This window comes from Canis aureus, chromosome 2 (genome assembly GCF_053574225.1).
Source record: "Canis aureus isolate CA01 chromosome 2, VMU_Caureus_v.1.0, whole genome shotgun sequence".
Taxonomy (NCBI): Eukaryota; Metazoa; Chordata; class Mammalia; order Carnivora; family Canidae; genus Canis; species Canis aureus.
Window position 1 is genome coordinate 25,026,740 of NC_135612.1, and position 22,581 is coordinate 25,049,320.

Sequence of the window (22,581 nt, forward strand, 5' to 3'; positions counted from 1 at the left end):
GCAGAGACACAGGCAGAGGGAGAAGCAGGCTCCATGCACTGGGAGCCCGACGTGGGATTCGATCCCGGGTCTCCAGGATCGCGCCCTGGGCCAAAGGCAGGCGCCAAACCGCTGCGCCACCCAGGGATCCCTCAAATTATTTTAAATTGAGACTAAACACCATACAAATTTTAGGTGTTGTAAATATAATTTATGGGGGCCAGCTGGAAAGCCAAAACTTTGATCATATTGTACATGATAATGGAATACTTGATATAAATGGATAGCATAATTTGACACTTCTCATTGATGCTCACAGAATTACCTTCACTTTTTGCAGTTCTGATATTGTCATTTATCATTTCCAGAAAAGAAGAAAAATCTGTTAAAAAGTATTTATCTTCATTGAATGGGGTGTGTTCTGTGATTTCTATTATTAATTGTAAAAACACAGTTTCTGGTCTCCCTATTACATTATTAGTGTCATCAACTAATTATTGATATATTTCTAAAATAAAGTCTGAAAACAAGAGGTAAAGTTGTGTTTAAGTTATGTCAAGTTTTAACTGAAATTCGAGCTAGAACTGGCTATCTATTCTGACCTGAAATATATTTAATTTTTCTCCTGGATTTGACAGGAATAGCACTCATTCAGGACAAAGCTATCAGCCATTCTCCAGACAGAGAATAGAGTTCTACATTTCAAGTAATAGCTCAAGACTTCTAGAAAAACCTTTTCTAGTAATTTGTGTCATGTCTCTTCCTTTTCCATCCTAGAAGGCACAAAATGAAATAACTCCTCTGAAAACTTTCTCTTGGTAAAAATCACTGAGCAGCTAGAAACTATAATGAAGTTGTCAGAAATATATTAAGAAATCAAGCAATTTGCTTTCAAATATACAAAAAATACTATTTTTCCATTGGATACTTCTCTCACATATTGTGAAAGATCATTTATTACCAGAAAATCAGAATTGGTGAGGAAGGAGAGGAATGAGCGTACGTGCATAGGGAATGGAAACAAGTAATTTGCTTTGATTTGAATGTGAGCCTGTTTTCTAATCTCCTTTGCAAGTAATGGCATATTGACGTTAGTAATAATTAGCTTTTTAATTCTGGAGACATTCAACTTATTGAATTACATACAGTCAATTAATAATCTCAATAGGTTTTCGTTTTTAAATTTCCCTTTGTGTTATTTTAAATATGTTGCTATGCTTAATACTTGAATATTTTTATGTTTCCTTTTCAAGAGACTACTCTTCTGCAAATGCGCATTTGCCTATAATTTATGATGGTGACAATGTGGGAAAGTTCACTGGAATTATGATGTTCCAAAGTATAGTTTTAGAAATCTGTTCTAGGCGACCAAACATTTCGATATTACTACATTTTAATTTACTCATACTACATTAAAATTTAATTGAATAAAAAAATACTAAATTGTGTCAGTTTTTGTCATGAGATTCATCATACGACTGTTAGGAAATGACTTAGAAAAGCAGTTAATCCATTTACCCTCTCTCTTCACATGCAGCTGTTTCTCAATCTTGCAGTTTAATCCAGAGATCAAGGATTGCAGATGTTTCTGGATTTCAGAGAGGATAGGCACTAAAAGGAACAGCAGCACTTCTATGAATATCCAGACATTCTGCAAGTCCTGCCTCTGCTTTCAAGACTGATACTGAAGAGCGAGTCATGGGTAATGGCTGGGGCAGGACAGGGGACCCCAAAGAGATAATCCCTCTTACTCCTTCCACCTCTGCATCGTCCCTCTGTCCACACACGTTTCTGCTGACAACCTGCTGCTTGTGACACTTGGACTTTGAAGACTAAAGCTGAAGGATTCCATTGGGCTTTCCAGAATAGATCCTACTAGCCTTCATGTCCCACGAGAAATTGCCTTTCAGCAACAATATCTCTTGCTGAAGATCGAGATACTGTATTGTACTGGGAAAAGCACTGGATTAAGAGTCAAAAATCCTACGGATTAGTCTCAAAGTTTTTATTGCTAGCTAATCCCTGAGCTACTTTTTAAGTGTAGACTGGTAACAGAAATTTTGAATGCTGCGCATGTCACTTATGGATCCCGGAAGGAGACACTAAAAACTCCCTATCCTCCAGTTTTTAAAATATTAATGAAAGAGACTATAATTAAATTATTTATTTGACACTATTTGGTCCACTCTTACAGGCCTAATTACCTCATCAATTTCTCTCCTCAGCTTTGCTTGCTGGGCTGCTTTTCGCCGACTCTGACAAGGCAACCTGATCTTATGCCTGGGCCTGGAGAATTCAGCCACAGGGCCAGGGGAACCTCCTGCTTTCATTCATGTCATGTGTTACAAATTAAACTATTGTAAAGTACAGAAGGTGAAATTCATGTTCTATTATAATTAAGAGAAAAAATAAAATCTAATAAAAATATTTTGACGATTACTGTTTGACGATTACTGTGCTAATATTGCATTTCTCTAATGCTGGCCATTAGTACTCCCCCCAAAGTTAGGAAATAGTTTTTGTTACTTATTAGATAAAGAACTTAACTTCAGATCACAAATGTGATATAATGTTAAATCATCATATTTTGACTTCTCTATCTCCCCTTTAAGCCCTCAGATGGCAGTCCCATCCCAGCATATCCCAACCACAGTCTGAGGACTGATGGATATGAAACATCATAGAAGATTTTAAAATCACTTGAGAATATTCTTCTGTGATAGTAAAGAGCAAAAAAAATGAAAAACTGTTTTTGTAAAATAAAAATCAATAAACACAAGTGACAGGTAGAAATTAAGACTACATTTTTTCTAAGTTTGCTTGATAAAAATGTAATGATCAGTAAGACTTCTATTCCTTTCTTTTTTTTTTTTTTTTTAAGTTTCAGTTTATTTATGATAGTCACACAGAGAGAGAGAGAGAGAGAGAGAGAGGCAGAGACATAGGCAGAGGGAGAAGCAGGCTCCATGCACCGGGAGCCCGACGTGGGATTCGATCCCGGGTCTCCAGGATCGTGCCCTGGGCCAAAGGCAGGAGCCAAACCGCTGCGCCACCCAGGGATCCCTATTCCTTTCTTTTTTAAAAAAAGTAGAATGCTTTACGAATTTACATTCATCCTTGCACAGGGACCATGCTAATCTTTTCTGTATTGTTCTAATTTTAGTATATGTGCTGCCGAAATGGGTACAGTGGGACCTTTATTTCAACTCAGTGTCGAGCAGAGAACAAGCTATCAGTAAATACATTTTTAATGGATAAAAATGATTGATGTACTTACTGTTCTTAAATATGTGCTCATCAACCTTACAATACACGAGTAAGCAAATTTCCTCCTCTTGATTTTATTTTTGTTCACAAGATGTTATAGGTAAACTGATCTTTTAAGAAAAATGAAATCTGAATCACAAGATAAATAATGGAAAGAGAAGAACTGAGTCCATTTCCAAGCTCCAAGCGAAAGAGCTGTTAGGTTAGGGAAGGGTGAGGTGTTCAAAGGCAGACGTCTTCCTTCTTTTGCCCTTTACTTCCTCTCTTTCCTCCTCTTTCCTGGGTGACTAGCCTAAAAATTGAGGAAATTTCTACGTGCAAAAGATGTCAATCATTTCTGGATCAACATATCTGTAAAACTGCACCCTGAGCAGATCTAAGCTTTGCTAAATTAGTCCACACATCAGCCATTAAATACTGGCCACAAACTTACAGCCAAGTATGAAATGGAGGCTGGTAGAAACAATTTAGGTGAAAGTAAGTCAAGGGCTTTTGCCCTAGTAGACAGACAGAGGAGCGGGGGTAAGAGTGGGGTGTGCGGGGGTGAGTAGATTTGAAGCACCCCTTGTCTAGGATTGTGGAAACAGGGAAGACATTCATGCTTAGGGGGAATTTCTCTTGGCATCTGGCCATGGTTATTTTGGGTCCAATCATGCTAGACTTTTCAATCAGAGTGAGAAACTTCCCTGTAGAATTGAATATCTGTAAAGCAATCACAGCTACTTGTCTGGTGGATATACACTAGAGGAAGACAGGCCAATCTCCTTCAAGAATCTAACAAAGACTTCTGTCACCTTTCTTCCTTCACAGTTTGACTTTGCAGGTTTCTACCTGTCTACACGTATAATAATGCAGAGGCAAATAGCTCAAGTTCTTAAAAAAAAAGGAACAAAATAACTTGGGTGCAATGCTAACTTTATTTGAATATTTATTCTCAACCAAATAGCTCCCTTTCTTCCAAGTAAAATAGTTGACAGCAAAGAAAGTCTTCCAGTTCCAACATGCTTACCTGTTCACTTTTGTATTAGAGCCTGAGGTTTGCCCTGACACAATGAACAAACACAGGGTTTCAAAGAATAAGAGATAATATATTCTTGGAAAAGACAGGTAAGAAAATTGCTATTTATATTAAAAGGGCAGGTTGAGGTTATGTATATCTTTTAGGTTTGGGAGAGGCACATCAATCCAATATGCAGAAGAAACATTATTCTCTAGAATTATTAATTTCACAAAGCAAATGAAAAAATCATCATTTCAAAGATTGGAATTTTGGTAATCAAAAGTTCTTTACCTAAGTAATGAGTTTTCCAGAAAGAAAGAAAGAAAGAAAGAAAGAAAGAAAGAAAGAAAGAAAGAAAGAAAGAAAAAGGAAATTAACCTAATAAAGACATCCATACTTTTTGGTTCATTTACATGTTTAATGTGAAGAATTACCATTTATTTAACTCTAGTGGGACTCAGGTACTATAGAGACCTTTACATTGCTGATTTTCTCTACTCCGTTTCCTCTTAAAGGATTTATCAGGAGACACTGGCTTGTTAATTAATCACCCTCTTTCTCCTTTATCCTTAGAGTGGGATTGGCAAAGGAAGGTCTGGTACGGACCGCTCTTGAATAATCTGCACAATTTATTACAAAGCAGATTCCTGGGCCTTAGTTTAGATCTCCTGATTCAGACTTTCTGGGTTTGAGATCCAGTATTTTGTATTTTTAATAAATTCACCAGGTGATGCACACTAGAATTTCAGAATTCTTTTATAGTGGGGAAAACTTATCTTCCAGGGAGGGACAGCTGTAACTTAAAAGTGGAGAGTAGGAAGGGAACTCAGAGCTTTCCAGCCAAAGGTACACAGTCATGCTTTGGGTAGAATCGCAAACTTACACATATTGCATATTTCTAATAGTATTTCAAGGGAATTTATCATACTTATAATATACCAGCAGCATTAATTAAACTGGGATAATATTCAGATATATGCTTAATATAGAAGTATATACTTTTCTTTTTTTAAAAAAGATTTTATTTATTCAGTCATAAAAGACAGAGAGAGAGAGAGAGGCAGAGACACAGGCAGAGGGAGAAGCAGGCTCCATGCAGGGATCCGGATTTGGGACTGGATCCCAGGTCTCCAGGATCATGCCCTGGGCCGAAGGCAGGCTCTAAACTGCTGAGCTACCCAGGGATCCCCCCTATACTTTTCTTTATGAGAAGTTTAAAAGTGGCATAATACTTCATTGCATGAGTAGCCACAGGGACCTGCATTCCTGTAAACAGGCACCATGGGAGACTTTTCTGTCCCATTGTGCTATGGAAACACAGAATGAGAAATGACCTAATCCCAAAACCATTAAACACACAGTTAGTGATAAGTGACCGTTAACAGAATGTGATCATAACACTTCAGGAGCTTGATATGGCACCTCTAAACTTTGGTTAATGGCTTAATATGCAATCAAGTGTCTTTCAAAAATGTCTACCAACGCAAGAAACATGAAACAGGTCATACAAAGAGACAAGTATCAGCACTGAGATAGATTACAACCTGCTCCTCTGTGCTCACAGCCAGAGTTATCATTCTCACCCCAGTTCTGTGTTATAATCACTCATCGAGCTTTTATTTTTATAATCACTCACATCACATCTATAAGCCTCACCCAGGAACTTCCCATTTAATTAAACTGTGGTGGAAAACCATGAGAACTGGAAAGGAATATCTTCAGTCCAGGAAAACTGAAGAGAACAGGAAGGGACCCATTATCAGAGTAGAGATTTTAACATCTTCCTGGAAATGCAAGGATGACTGGAGTTTGTTGATGTGGAAGAGAGTAAGTTGAAGCCTGACATGTGCTTCATGTCAGGAAGCCCATTAGCTCTGCACAGCCCCGAAGATGTGTGGCCCTTAGAATCACAGGGACAGTGGACAGTAGGAGTTAAACAGGGATCATGGGATGGAAGATTCACTGAAGTACAAAATATAGACTACCTGGCCACTGCCTTCCCTTCCCCCAAACACAGGGCTCCTGGTTGCCAAATTAACATGTGAAAAAAGGAAAAGGATCTTTTCTTGTGGTATTAAATGAGTGATCTAAGAAGCACCAGGACAGCTAGGAAGGGCACTGGAGCAAGTGACTCTGTTCTGTCACTTTACAGTCCCTTAGTGTGAGAGCTGGCTCCCTAACCCCTCACCCTACAGTGCAGCTGGCTAATCAACAAGCCCACCTACCCTCCGAAAGCTCACAGAATGATACTTCTGTAGCCTGTGTTTAAATACACGTGAAAAACAAGGGGCCCCAATCATGAGGAAACTCTATGACAACACAAAAAGAAAACTCAAAGTAAAGAGAGAAAAAAGTGATCCTGAAGAATTTAGAAAAAAATCTTTCTAATTAATATTAGAGAGAATAAAGAAGATTCCGCATCCTTAAAACAAAAACAAGATGCAATGAGAAAAGAAAAATTAGAGAACAAAAAGAGCTCTAGATACTTAAAAAAATATGCTTTATGAAATTAAAAAAGAAAGGGAAGAAATCACAAGAGTTGAAAGAGACTGTTGAGAAGTAAATCTCCTAGAATAAAAATTGGAGAGTTAAATTTTTTTAAAAGTGAGAGAAAAGTTGTAAGACATACATAATAATTCAGAAGTTCAACATTCTATTCATAGAAATTTTAGAAATGGACCAAAGAAGACAGAGGGGGAGGAAATAAAAAGAGAGAGAAAAAGAAAGAGAGAGAGAGATTTCCTAGAATGGAAGACAAAAGTCTTCAGACCAAAAAGACCAGTGTATCCCCAGCACATGAAGTATTAGAGTCCACTCTAATTTTCCTGCCATTTCAGAATGCCATGGAGAAAGATTATCCAAGGAAGTTTCCAAGGAGAAGAAACAGGACATCAACAAAATAACAAGTGTAGTTTGGCATTGGACATCCAATTAATTCTGAATGCTAGAAGGTATTAGAACAATGCCTTCAAAGCTTTGAGTGGGAATCATTTATAACTTGGAATCCTAAAAGCAGTCAAAACAACTGTCCAAAGAAGGACACATTTTTAAAACCTTCAAAAATTTAAGTTCCCTGAAAGGTACTTTCTGTCCACAATTTCTTAGGATATTATTTGAGGATACATTATAGCACAATAAGACAGTAAATTAGGGATGAAAATGTGAAATCTAGCAAACAGATGATCCAGTCCAGGACAGAACTGCGCAGTGACCCATTCTAGAGAGAAATTAGAACAACTTCGTGAGGACCATGAAAGGTTTGAGAAAAGGTATCAAATTAAAAAGGAGATCTGAATACTACTCTGGAGATACTAAAAGATTTTAGGAGATAGAAAAGGCAGGTAATGTAAGAAAAAAAAGAAAAGCAAATAGAAAACAAACCAGATAAGAAACTAAGTTGTAATCATAATACACTACACGACACTACAATGGATACTATTTATATTGTGATTAGAATATAAATAATGGTTAATGACTTTTGACTTTAAGAGACAACCTAAAGACATAGTCAATTTTTAAGAAGATAGACTCTAAGATTCTTACTGGCTGCATGAATCCAGAAATTTTCTTAATTTCTATGTTACTCAATTTCATTTCTGTAAGATAGAAATGTTATCTATTTTATCATCTTTTTGTGAGGCTTAAGTTACTTTACACAAAGTACATGTAATAGTGCTTGATACACAGTAAGTCCTCAGTAGGAGTTAAACAACAAACAACATAGAAAAACTACATGAATTTATTGACACAGAACAAAAATAAAATGTGAAATTTGACAATATAAATGTTAAATATAGACAGCCAAATGACTGAATGTAAGGAAGAATAGTGAAGTGGAATCAAGAGATACCGTTTATAATTGCTAGAAACAAAAATAAATAATAAGGACCATTAAGACAAAAAAGCAAAATTTAAAAAAAAAGCAAAACTTAGCAAGACAATTGTGTGAGTTAAATCATAATCCATCATAACAGGAAACCATAATTATATGACTAGAATTAACAAGTCAAAAGCTAGCATGTAAGCTTATAATATATAGAGAGAGGTGGAAACAACAGAAGAACCAAAAGAAATAAAACTGCTTTCTTTAGGAAGGACAGGACGCCTGGGTGACTCAGAGGTTGAGCATCTGCCTTCAGCTCAGAGTGTGATGCTGGGATCCTTGCATGGAGCCTCCTTCTCCCTTTGCCTCTGTCTCTGCCTCTCTCTCTGTGTGTGTCTCTCATGAATAAATAAATTAATTAAATCTCAAAAAAAATTTAAAAAAAGGAAAATCATAAGGAAAGAATACCAATTTCTAGACAAAGTTTGATCTTTTAAAAATAATCTAGTAATTGGCCATAAGAGACAATGTTTATTCTTACTAATGAAGTTAAGCAAAAATCACCGTGCACCTAAATGAACAAGTGACAATGTCACTCATTCATTTACTTCTCCACCCCTTGAAATCATAAAGCACAGTTTGGGGAAGGTGTTCAACCACTGACTTCAAGCTCTTTGGGGCAGCTCTTACTGTCCAATCTGCTCTTCACCTTTCTGTCCTCTCTTTTCTTCCGGGCCTCTCTATGATGATTTCTTCACCATTAGATTTCCTTTCCTGTGTTCCCAAAGGATGAGCACCTTTGTAGTCAGTCCTAGAAACCCAATCTTTATCCTGAATCTCCGCTCAAAAGCCTCTAGAGACGGATTTTGTTGACACCTTCTTTTATCAAGAGAACGTGTAATACATAAATAGCAATGCTTGCTTTGGTGAATTCCATCAATGCTTCTTAATCTGAACCTCATAGAGCATGCATTTTTTTGGCTGTTCAATTTCTTTAATCATCTAAGACCTTAAATTTATACTCTTATTCAGTTGTTTGTCTAAGATAGAGGTATTAATAATGAAAACACTTCTATCTGCCAAAGCTGACAGATTTTTTTCTCAGAAACTGAAAGAAAACTGCCCTGGCAGCCTTAGTTAGATGCCTAGGAACCATATTCTTCATACACACATACACACATATTTTAAGAGGTTGACTAAGTGTTGCCTGTGAAAATCCCACCCTTCTAAATAGTGCAGGAAGGTTCCTATGAAATCTCCAGATTTAATGAAAGGTAAGAATATAAAATAATAGGTACTATTATTGTAAGTAATGTCATCAGTGGCTTTTGGCTCTGACCTAACTTTAGAGTAACATTAGGTCTCCTCCCAAAGAGCGAAGACCTTTCTTTTTCTTCTATCACATATGATTTAGCTGATGTTCATGCTTAGAGGATACTCATGACTTCAGTAGAAGACTTTGAAGGAGTATGACCACTAGGTTCAAGGCTGGTAGTTCTTATGCTAGGGATCCAGCTCCTATGGGGTCAGGGGCAGAAAAATTAGGTTGAAGGGAACAGTCACAGGGACTGTCACTAGCACCTTCAGAATGGAAGAGCAAAGAAAGCAATGTGGTTGAAGCTCAGCAGGGGAGGCAGTTCCAGAAAGTGAGGTCAGAGAGGTCAATGAGACAGTGAAGTAGAGGATAGATTTCATAAGGCCTGGGAGGCTTTCAAGGGCCTTTACTTTTTTTTTTTTTTTAAAGATTTTATTTATTTATTCATGAGAGACACACAGAGAGAGGCAGAGACACAGGCAGAGGGAGAAGCAGGCCTCCCACAAGGAGCCTGATGCGGGACTTGATCCCAGGACCGCAGGATCATGCTCTGAGCCAAAGCAGACACTCAACCGCTGAGCCACCCAGGCATCCCAAGGGCCTTTACTTTGGGTGAAATGGAAAAATATTGGAAAGTTTAAGCAAAAGAATATCAGGCTTTTACAGTATCACGTTGGTTATTCTTTTGAGCATAGACTATTTTGAGAAAGAATAAAACAGGAAGGTCAAAGTAAGGCTACTGCAATTAACCAGGCTGTAGATTATGCTTGGTTGAGTCAGGAAGGTGGTAATGAAGGAAATGAGACTTGATTGGGTTCTAAATGTATTTTCAAGATAAAACTAATAAGATATGCTGATCATTTGAATGTTGGGATATAAGAGAAAGGAGTCAAGAGTGATTCCAAGATCATGGCTTGAGCACCTGGAAAGATGCAGTTGCCATTTACTGAGATGCACATGTCTTTAGATAGACCAGATTGGTAAAGGGAGATCAAAAGCTCAATGTCAGAAATATCAAACTTGAGAAATCTGTTACAAATACAAATGGAAAGTTGATATGAGTGACCAAGAAATAAACTTCTAACTTTTTAAAATTTATGGCAAAAATGACTTCACACAAACTAAGTATCCTAAGATAAATTTATAGTTTGATAATCTTGGATCTGTCATATAAAAATGCTATGGAAGATCCATTTTTTTAGTTATTTCTATTGAATAACAATTGTGAACATTCCTAAAAGATTCCCCCCAAAAAGCATTAATAGTGAAGCTTGAAGATAAAAATCTTTTACCCTTGTTCCCAAAATTGACACCAATGAGCCTCAAATGCCTGAGGGCCTTTACTATCAGATCATCCATTGTTATAATAAAGCATGTCATGTCAAATTCAGCAGGCATTTTCACAAAGCATATTTTACACTTGACTTGCCCCTAAGCATTTAGATATTTATTTCTCCCTGAAGCCACCTGTACAGTTAGATTAGATAATTCTTAAGAGTTTGATTTTAGTCAGGTGTGCTGACGAGCACAAACAATAAATCGTTGGGAAATATCCAGATTTCAGCTGCCCTTTGTGCGAGTTGAATAAAAAACAACAACAAAAAAATAGTAATAATAAGTAAATAAAAGGTAATTTAATTTATTCATTGATCTCTTTATTGAAACTTTTGTAGCCAGCTTATGTAATTCAAAGTTGCCCTTATTAATTATCTCTCTAATCTAGGGCAAATCCGTAGTGGAGACAACATAGATGAAGTATTGCCAAATTGCCCTCTGGTGAGAAACGTTCCTCTGTCTATCAAGACAGGCTCTCTTGGCCCGTATGCATTAAAAGATAGATGCTGGAAAAAAGGAAAACAAGAGCAGCGTGTAGTGAAACTGGTTCTTTCAATTTTTAGTAGTGTAACAGTCAGAAGAGATTTCTGGGATGTTTTTGAAGTTTTCCTTTATCCAATAGTGGGATGAGCCATGGGCTACACAATGCTTACATAACCTTTAAAGTAAAAAAACTAAACAACAAACAGTAAATCAAATGGCAGTTTTATGAGAGCAGCAGTGTCAGTTTCAGGATGATGCTTCGATTCTACGATTAAAATCAGTTTATTTTCAGCACTCGCTGTGTGGAAGATTTGTTTTGCTTTTGGCACATCACACATAATCAAAGGAGTCTGAATGCACTTCTTTTTAAGCCATTTCAAACTTCTTTGTAGATCCAGGATCAACCAATCAACAATCAAGTATGTGAAGGAAAAAGTTCAGCTTTTTGATGTAACTTGGTATAAAAGCTCAACTTTATTGTGTAACTTATCTCATAATACAAAAAAGAATCTCAATTAAGTACGTACAAGTAGGGATGGGGTAACTGGGTGAGGGTATTAAGGAAGGCATACGATGAGATGAGCACTGGGTATTATACTATATGTTGGCAAATTGAATTGAAAAAAAAAAGAAAAAGACAGAAAGAAAAAGAAAAAGAAAGAAAGAAAGAACATACAAGTACATGCTTGAGAGGGGAAAAGTTTAGTTTAGTCCTGGGAATGGATGTGGATCAGCTCACTCACTCAAATATAGGTAAGGGATATCCTTGGAGCCAGACAGCTAAACCACATTTCTCTGATGCTCATGTACTGTTTCCTTTCTGTGAATGCCAAGCATCCTTGCTCCTTCCCTTCTTTGGGACTTCTTCCCTCTCCCCTCTCTTCCTCCCCAATCCTATATGTGGTTCGCATGGAAACCAGCAAGTTCTTATAGCGTGTTACTGTTGATTAGTTCTTTGATTAGTCCAGGGGTGGGGACCTCCCCCGCTAAGCCATTCAAAGCTTTTCCCTAAGTAGTTTTAAACACCAAGGAAAGAAACTCACAGTACCTCTCTGGCACATAGAAACCACAAAAGGGGAAATGGTATCAGCGGTAAATCTGCAATGAGAGAGTGAAGTCAACTCCCTGAGAAGAATGGAGGTGACTCTAGAGTAGGAGAATGGGGGGTGGGGAGAGGGAGAGGAAGGGAGAGAGAGACTGCAAAGTTCAGGTCAAGGTTTCCTGTTGACTTAAGGCCCAGATGCATTCATATCTTTTCTGTTTCTTTAATCCTCTGTTTCCAGGAGACAATAAATCACCTTTCCTATTTTGGTTACCTAACTTAGTTCAAGTTGATTTTCTGCTCGTTGCAACCCAAAACACCAAAACCAGATATTCCCAGCTGTCAAAAACAAAACAAAAAACAAAAACAAAAAGCAAACAAACAAAACAAAAAAATAACAATTAAAACTACTAAAATTGATGTATCGCTGTGTACAATTTGGATCCAATAATTATAACTCCATGTGAGATTTCTGAAAGGCAAATTGACTTCAGCTCCCAGGAGTCCCTGACATTTAAGTTTAGAAGTCACAAAATCAGGATGAGCTGAGAGCAATCTAAAAAGTTCACAAAAGTTAGCATTCTCCTGTTGAAGAATGTATAGTAACACACCCATTTAGAGGAAGAGAGGTGAACAACTCAGCTTTAGAGTCTTCTTTCAAAGTAAGTTTCTATTTGGCTCATGGAGAGAATAAATGAACTAAAATTGATATTGTTCACAGTTTTGAGCCAAACAGCCTTCCTAGGTTGCTTCTTAAATTAAAAAGAGAATAGGATCTCTTCTGGAAGAGGTAAAGGGTGGGCAGATGAACTAGCCCAGTGTGGAAAAGCTTTAGACATTAGAAGTCCAACCCCCTGTGTGACCCAAGCTGTGCTCTTTTTATATGACTTGACTTAGGAATTGGGCAGGGCTGAAATGGAGAGAAATTTTCTCCAATTATAAATCTGAGGAGAGTTCCTTGGGGGAGTTTACAGATTCTTTATCTGTTTTACAAAGGAAAACAAAAACACACTTCCTTAAACCCTTCAAAATTAAGTAAAAGCAAGGATGGAAGTAGGGAAGCAAATTCTATCTACAAACCACCAAACCCATAATTTTACACTCTACAAGCATCTAAATAAACAAAATCATGCAGTGTAAACACTGTTGATAAAAGACTGCCACACAGTGTTTAATAGCCCTACGGGGAAATAAAAAGACAACATAAATACATTGTTGTTGTTTCTTTTTTTTCACAAAGGACACATTCTCTATAGTTTCAGAAAAATTATTATTTTTAAAGAAACTAAGTGATGTTTCTCTAGTTTTCCATTTAAAGTAAGTATCATAAACAAGACCAGGAATTTAGAGATAAAGATGTTTATGAATACAGAGTGTCCATAATTTCCAGTAAAGAACTTAGTGTGAGAAATTTTCTAAAACTTTAAGGTAGGAAATAATCAGCAAATACAGTGTGTACTTACTCAACATCATTCAGAAAGCTGTGTCCAGGAGGAAAAGTTCTCTTTACATTTCTGCATGGTTCTCTTTACATTTCTTCAAGCCCATAAGCATATTTTCATTGTCAGACCATATGGTGACAATTCTGGGTTCAGAAGGATGGTTGCTCAAAAGTAGCATAAGATACTTTCCTGTTAAAGACTAGTATTCTGAAAAAAAAAAAAAGAGAGACTAGTATTCTCTGGCATTTCTAATACCAGTACTCGCAATAGCAGCTCAGAGGACTTGGACCACCTCACTGACTATCTGCCAACTACGGAGCCTCTCTTCCTGAGTCAGACACACTCTTGGTCTCATTAGTGGTGCCTAGGGTCACAGAGTCATTTAGCCAATTTTCTTAAGGGATTTGTGGCATTGGGGTTGCTTGGAGCAATAGAAGCTCACATTGCATTGTCAATTCCTCCACCAGAGCTACTACGGGAAGCATAGATTATGGGAGATTAAGAGATTATGGGATGTCCCAGGCCTATTTTATTCCTATACAGAGGGACCAAGAAGTTTGTGGGAAAGAACTCATCACCAAAGAAATGAAAATAATGTAGGGAGCCAGTGAACTGATATTGGAAAGGAGAGAGATTCTGTACACAATTTGTCACCAAGATTGTGCCCTGGTCTAGGACCTATAGATTTATGATTGAGTTGTGGAGATTACAATTTCAATAAAAGAACAAGTAAAAGTAAATAAATAAATAAATAAATAAATAAATAAATAAATAAATAATTAAATAAAACTGTTTTCCCTGAGATCTCTCTGAGGTATGAAAGGTGCAAGGCATCAGGCTCATGGACACCAGGAGTGGCAGTGATGTCAGTGACAGACAGCATCACTGGCGCTGAAAGCAGCCACAGTAGGAAAGTAGACTTTGCTGCAGCTGCTGCTGGATGCCGTGCCCTGGATGTTGAGCATAGTTACACATGGTGACATCCTCTTCTGCTGTCAGGGGACGTTTCAGTCTGGTAGGCAGTGTCAGCAGCAGAAACAGCTGCAGTGGTGTTTCTGGCGGGAGGCACAGCTGCCTCCCTTGGCATGAGCTGCAGCCAGGGTCTTCATTACAAGCATTCAAGACAAAAGAGAGATAGAATTCAGGCCTGCCATGGCAGTCAAGAGGCTTAGTTCTCAAAGCACATAGCAGAAACCCTCTGGGAAATCCAAGCTCTACTGGTGAAAAATTTGAGGGAGGAAGTAGTTCCTTCTAAGCATAAAAGGATGGGCCTTCACAAATTCTATTCAACCGCTGATGGTGGTGTCTATCCCTAGGCTGGAATGACTTGGGAGGCAAAGGGCACATACGTACCATATTCCCCAGCACCTATACCTTCTTGTCTACAGTCACTCCTTCATGTGTTTGAGTGGTAAGGGCCAAGAAATCTTTGCTACCAATATGTGCTACTTTGAGCTGCATTCTGTGACACTCTGTTAGTTCAATGACCAATGTCAAGACCAGAATTTGTGACAATACAAGGGTTGACCTCTTTAGTGAGCATGAATAAAAATCTAAAACTTTCCCATACTAAACAAGCCATTCCACTCCGAAGGCTTGCCATATGCGTGACCGCCCTTCTGAGAAAAGCAGCTGCAGAAGATTCCCTGGGCATAGAGACTCATGCTTTCTGCCAGGTGACCCTGCCCTGGTCACAGTTAACTGGGCCAGGGCCTGTTGCCTGATACAAAGGCTACTACAAAAGCCTTTCAGTAAAGATAGTGACAGGCTGAACTAATCAGATTCTCTTGGTGAGTTTGAATGCCAGATATCCAGAGAGCTTTGGCAGAGTAAAGTGGCATGGGATGAGGGAGACAGAGAAAGAAGGCAATGGGGAGATGCCATGTGCCAAGAGAAAGAAGATGCCCAGAAGCAGAGAGTGTAGCAGCAGAGAGAGCTAGTCAGAAGTGGTTAAGTAGTCTCAGAAAAAGTGAACCAAAGATTATTTGAGTCCTACCAGGGGGATACAGGAGAGTAGAAGGCTTTGTATTCTGAAAGCCATTTTAGATCTTGTTCTGGTTCCTTGAGGCCCGAATGAGCAGCTCCTATTTGTAAACAGTGAAATAATTTATTAGCTGAATATAAATAACTAAAACAATGGTAAAGTCAAGAGAGAAATAAAAGTATTTCAAAAGCAGATTATTTAACATGCAAATGCATTTTCAGGAAATGCACACTTTTTTTTGTTTGTTTGTTTTCCAGCTTTGCTTATGCTGCAAAATATTCACAGGTAAGATAGATGGCCCACACTTCAAAATACGTCATATATGCTGATAGAAAACTCTGTTGTTATTTTTTCTGTCATTCTTATTTCATCCTTCTATTTTACTCCATCATGAATTTCTGTTCCCATAACCTGAAAGAGCTGAAAGTTTCCTATTTCACCAGGTATCTTTAGGACAAAATCCCACAACTGGAGGAATTTGAGTGCATCTCTGATCATAGCAAACTAAAAGAATATAAGGTAAAGGAGGAGAGGAAAGGGAATGGGTGATAAGTTTGGTTTGTCACCAAGAAACTGTGTGTATAAATGTATTTAAACACATTCTCTGAAATAATGAAGAGTAATCTGCATGAAAAACAAATTAGTCTTCAATAGCCCACCTCCCTGTTAGTAATAAAGTAAAGTTGCTTCTTCTTTCTCACATCTACTGGCTATTCTTTCCCCTCACGACAGTTTGTACCATACGATTCCTATTAGGAGAGCAGCAGTCAACTTATGATCCAATAACACTTCACCTTCATGAGGTGCTGATAGATCAGGACAGCATGCTCACGCCTTTCAGATATTCCTCTGGGAAAAACACAGTGTAAAAATAGAATGAACCACCAACTGTGTTCACAAATTCTAATTTACAATGAGGACAAATGTTAGACACTAAAGGTCAAAATACTTTCAGGTGATTCTTGCTGAAGCAAAACGCCTGTAGCATTAATAGAGTTGCATTTAAAGATCACACCTTTCAATATTGTCATTTTGCTTTGCTGCCAAACATATTGTTTCTGTAAAGCCAGAGTTTAATTCAGTTCTTGACTGAAAGATCCTATAGTGAAGAATAAACATGTAAAACTCATCAGTAAAATCCTAAGGAGGGGGATTAAAAGAGTAATTAGTGGGCCTCTGACCTGGTAGATGCACAACTGTATGATAAAGCTACCACAATGTGTTTTGGTGAAGACCTTCAATCTGAGACATTTTTGTGTAACCACACTGAAATTAAACTACAAAAGTGTAAAATAAATTTTGGTTACCAAGGAATGTGTACCAAACTATTCTTGATTCTTCTTCTATCTCTAACCCTTAAGACAACAATGAAGAATTTTTACTTTATTCAATACTATACCATTGGGATTTTAGAAATTATACATGCATTTATTTTATAGTCATATCCATTCAATAAAATATTTCAAAAGAAATATGTCGTAACTTAGCCTCCAAGAAAATATTTATCCTTTCTCTTCGAACCAGGATTATAAATGTCATATAATCCATATGTATATAATTGAAAGTATTGAGTAAATATTAGCGATTCGTTTGAGGTCTAAATATTCCCTTTTCCCACATCTACTGTCTCATATTATCTACTTTACATCCATTCAAATAGATATAGAATTATGAGGAGGTCTACAAGGATAGAAGTGTCCTTGATCTTATTTTAGATCTTTTAGATCTTCAAATATTTAGATATTATTTTAGATCTTCAAATAAGTGTCATTAATAAGTCAAATAATTATTAATTGAATGTAAACGAAGAAGACCCCAGTAGAGTCAAGAGAGAAATCAAAATATTGAGAGGTGGGCCATTTAATAATATACAAATGAATTCTCAGGAAATGCGCAGACTTTTTGCTTACTTTGCTATATGACAAAGTATTCATAGGTAGGACAGATTTCCCATTTCAAAATATATACCATGTGCCAATGTAAGACTTTTTGTGTGTGTTATTTTTCTCCTGGGTGATGAGGCAAGGCCATGTCATGGGTGAGAGAAAGGGGGTTGGTTTTTCCCTGCCTAAATGAAATAAATAGTCCTACTCTCTGTAAACCTGGGGGATGGCTACTCGTGAAGCAGAAATGAGTCATGGAGCCTAACGGGTTTCATCAGTGAGTGTGGGAATGTGAGGAGTGAGGCTATAACAATGAGGGTGGTCATGTGTCCCTGTCCTGTCAAGACAGACAAAGAGCAACTGGGGCACCTCACTTCCATATTCTACATGGTGGCAGTTGCCATAGCAAGAAAAATAATGTATTAGGTGAACAGTCTCTGGGTAGCAAGTCAGGATAAGCCATTGTGGAGTCCTCTGGTCTTAGCGGCTGGGTCTTAGTTTCACAGCACCAGTGGGTGGTGAGAACAGCCAAGAATGAACACAGACCTCATGAGAACCCTGTTCTCTTCCTGGGATGGAGTCAATCATCAACACAGGACATAGAAAAGGGCAATGGTGCCCAGGGATGGCTCAGGAATTAGGTGAGGACATCTATTTCATACCGTACTCACATATGCGTTATACATGTAATGATTGCTTTTTAGGCCATATAGAAGCGTCCTCACTTCAAAACAGTCATAGCGATGCAGTCATGTCAAGATAACTGCTATAAAAGCATAATAGTAACATCTCATATCCTGACAGAAAAATGAAACAGAGTATGTGAAGTTTTATTTTGTTTTTGCCACATAATACTTTATTCAAATAAAATCTTGCACACAAGCCCTAATTCCTGCGCAAAGAGAAAAGCTGGTTTGGTGAGATGAGGACTAAGAGACTAAGGACTAAGAACCTCCAGCTCTTATCGCAGACAGATCCTCTTCCTATCCACCACACACCCTTTGTCTTCAATCACATTGCAAAGGGTCTGGAGAGCCAATACAAAATAAATCACTGGAACTGAGCCTGGAAACGCATCTATGAAAATGTGGGAATTTGCTGGATAAGTGGCATTTCAAATAAGTGTGTGTGTGTGGGGGGGTGGCTGGACATGGATAGAGAATAAATAAATAAGGGGAGAGAGGCAGGGAAAAATCTGGACAAAGTTACATCAGGATGTTTGTTACTTGTGGTCATTTTTTGATGGTATTATCAGTGATTTTTAATGTTTTCCTTTCCATCATTCTACTTTATTGGAATAGCTTATAGTACATATATCGGTTTTGTAAAGAGAATAGATAATACAGAAATCTGGGTGAAGATCTAACCAAGCAAATGAAGAACACAGCAGCATCCTGCAGTGCATTCTTTCTATCACACAAAGAGGGGAAAATAGAAGAAAACTCAGAGTGTAAAGTGAGTCAGATTGAGGCAAATCCCAGAGCTCCTTAATGACTCATAGGTGAGAGAGATAAGGTACCAAGTGAGAATGAAATCAGCGGCTAACATTCATTCCACATTTGCTCATTCCTTGCTCACAGAGCCTTCAGCTTCCAGGGCAGACAAAGGGTGCTAACTGTTGGTGACAGGCTGTTTGTCAGCCAAGATCTCGGTGGAAACAAGGTGGACCAGGAAAGAGCACATTTTACTATTTAGGCTACAAACTCATCAGAAGTGGGAACCCCTCTGCTGTGTCTAGATATTACTTTCGGTCAAGTCTTTCCTCTTGTAAGCACTTTTTCTTTTGATGACTAAAAAAAAAAAAAAAATTTTTAATATTGAACAGGTTATTGTGTTTTTTCCCTCCATCCTCTGCAAACAGCTCAGGGAATGAAAAACGAAAGCACCTATTTATTTGCCTTCCTATGCTGAAAGCAACTATTGCAAAATTACCAGATGAAATTGTTCTGTGAGGCTCCAAGTTCCAGAATAAATGGAGGTACTTAGGAGCAGTCACTGTGCTAATTTTTCAGTGTTTGTTGAATTTAACTGTATACTGGTTCTTTTATTGTGTTTGCCATCAAAATTATCCCAGGATATCATTTACAGAGGTGGAGGCAGGTGATGCGTCACCCTGGATTATTTTCCGTAGCCCTCATTGTATTGGGCCTGAAAGGGGTTCAACAGGAAAACCATTGCATCTCTGCTGCTGCTGGAGGAGGAGGCTCAGGCACCCCCAAAGCACTGCTCACAGGGGTCAGGTTCCTACCAGAAAGTTGTTCTTCCTGCCAAAGGGGGATTTAAAGTCCGTAGGTCTATCCCTTGAGATTCGATATTGGGCCAGAAAGAAGAGTTGACCTAGCCGGAGAGACAGAAGGCGTAGGGCGCAGTTAGACAGGCTGTCAGCATTTTGTTGAACATAAAAGAGTGAACCAGAGCTTTTTGTGAAAGTCACCTAGTAAGCTCAGTATTTTTTTTTTTTTTTTTGCAGACTTTCTGGTGCAGGCAAAGACGAAAAACCACCTAAGTACAATCACTAGGGTCTAAAGTGACCGGTGGGCTCTAGAGCTTGGGAAACATGAGAGGGTGCCCAGAACTGCCAAAGAGACACCCCAGCTGGGCTAGCACCCTTTCTTTGCACATTCTGGTTAAGGATCATCAACATGCCTTTGGGGAGCAGGACCTGGAGGCTGATCTCAGAGCTCGCTCTCTATCTTTTCAAAAACGTTTACTTAAACTGCATGCTGCTTCTCACACAGCTGCCCCAGGGATTTTCAGCAAATGGTTCTGTAGTAGCTACAGGATCTCTGGAGCTATTGTAAAATAGCAATGACTGCTATTTTTAAGAACTGATTTTGTAAAGGTATTTTACTCACTTTAGTCCTAATGATAGTAGTCCTTCAGAGTCCATATTTTTGGGACAACACTAGGGAGAAGCAAGTGATACACTTACTGCAAGGAACAAAATTTAAGGGGACCTGAAAAATTGCAGCACTCAACAGAAGCAATATTTTAATTTTTTTTAAAACCAAGACTAGTGGAAAAACTCTGGAAGAATAAGACATAATTTTAAATAAAAATGGGCTGTGTGTTTTACAACGCTGTATTATTGTGCAACAGGAACAGTCATTTCCAATCAACACATCCCGCCCCCCAACCAGCCAGTTTATTAGGATAATGGTGTGTGAACAGATTAGGCAATACAGGGTTTTATATGTATGCATTTTTTCCCCCACTGGAGATCTTTTTTATTCATTGTTTCCACTCGATTCAAAGTAGCGGAGGGTTTTTGATGATTGTATATAAGAATATACATTCTTTCTTCTCTTGCAAGCCCCAAAATGGTTTGTGAGGACACTGCCTTTTATTTTCCTAAATTTAGAGAGGTGAGCTAACTTGCCCAAGGACACGCAAGCTAGTGAGTGTTCAGGCTGGGGTTCCATCCCAGCTCAGTTTGCCTGGCTGAGCACGCTCCATCATACACACCATAGTTAGCTGTGTGGGGGCAACATTCCTTTAGATTACAGTGAAGACTCTGGCTCCCCAGGGGATAAAACCATGTAAGGAGCATGTTTCAAATACGCAGGGCTTCCAGGTGGTTATGTTGGGCTAGGTGTGCCTCAGAAGCTGCTAGACAAGACCCCAGTCAGTGGAGCTTCATTCTACTTTAACACAGGTGCTTTTATCTCAACACATCATAAAAATGAAATTATAGTTTTCTTTATATGTATACTGTGGTGTAAAAAAGGTTAAAAGATACAGTTTCCTCAGACCCAAGCTCATTTCTATCTGAGTTCTAATTCTCTGACACTCCCTCTGAACTGCTCTCCTGCCCTATTCCAGGAAAGGCTGAAATAGTGATGTTCTGACTTGGCAGTTTGGAGTTTGTGACTTTCATAATCATGATAGAATGTGAAGAACGCCTTTGTTCCTCTTCCCATCACCTCTTGCACTATCTCTGTACAAGTCTATCTCTTCTGTAAAGAGTGCACTTCTTGAGTGGTTGGATCTTGTGTCATTTCTCGGTATATCTTCTCCACTCTCCGCCTTCAATCTAGTGTCTAGGGCAGTGCCCTGCACAAATCAATGCTTCATAAATGTGAATCAAAGTAAGAATTGGAACAGGAAAATGTTTCACTGTGTCCTTCTGATGGGGGACCAGTGGACTAGCTGAGGACAGAGCACACTGACGAGTCCTTGAAACAGGCAGAGGGACCTTCCTCCAGGGACTCAACCGCCTCGATGTTCAGACTTTGCTAAGGGCAGAGGCAAGCTTAGCCCGACCCCCAGGAGCCTGTCCATCTACTCTAACATATAAAAATTCCTTTAGAAATTCCCTTTATCTCTGCCCTCAGGACATGTGTGGGCAATCATCCCCAAGCAAGTGGCCCACGGCTGTACATCTGAAGGGTCTCCTGACTTGGGTCCCATTAGACGGAGGTCAGTGGCCTTTTCCCAACAACAGCTGCCCCTCGAGGTCCTGGAAACCCAGCTTCCAAAGCTCCTTAGGGAGGACACGCTCCCCAACCCTCCCTTTCCCAGGGGTACAATCAGCCTCCCCTCCCAGGCCCGGCAGCCCTCTCCCTGCCCAGGGCTCCCGTACCCGGGCTTTAATAAAACCACCCTTTTGCACCAAAGACGTCTCAAGAGTTCTTTCTTGGTTGTAGGCTCTGGACCTCACCTATAATCCCAAAACTTCATCACTCCTAAGGGAATATATAAGGAACACCCAAACACATACAGATCTATTTGGAATTCTTGAAAGAAGCTCTAATGATCCAGCCAACTATTCTTTGTTATCATCTTTGCACTAACTACTTCAAAATTAATAATTTTTGTCATACGTATGTATGACGTAAATAATAGGAAAAATAACAGAGCAATTATAAATCCCAAACTAAAAAGTGGCTAAGCTTGTTGCTAAAACTATTACTCAAATGACAATTAGCTTCTCTTCAGGCACCCAACTGAGATGATACAGACAAAATGATTCACTCTAGGAGGTTCCAGGGCAACATAAAATGTATTAGCATTAATTAAAACCATTGC

At 38.6% G+C, this 22,581-nt stretch overlaps 1 non-coding gene across 1 annotated transcript; it reads right to left on the reverse strand.

Moving 5' to 3' along the window:
- Positions 1-3,060: 3,060 nt before the first annotated feature.
- On the reverse strand, positions 3,061-3,166 carry LOC144304241 (U6 spliceosomal RNA). The gene has a single exon (XR_013371180.1). It is a non-coding gene; the product is annotated as a U6 spliceosomal RNA (small nuclear RNA).
- Positions 3,167-22,581: the final 19,415 nt, after the last annotated feature.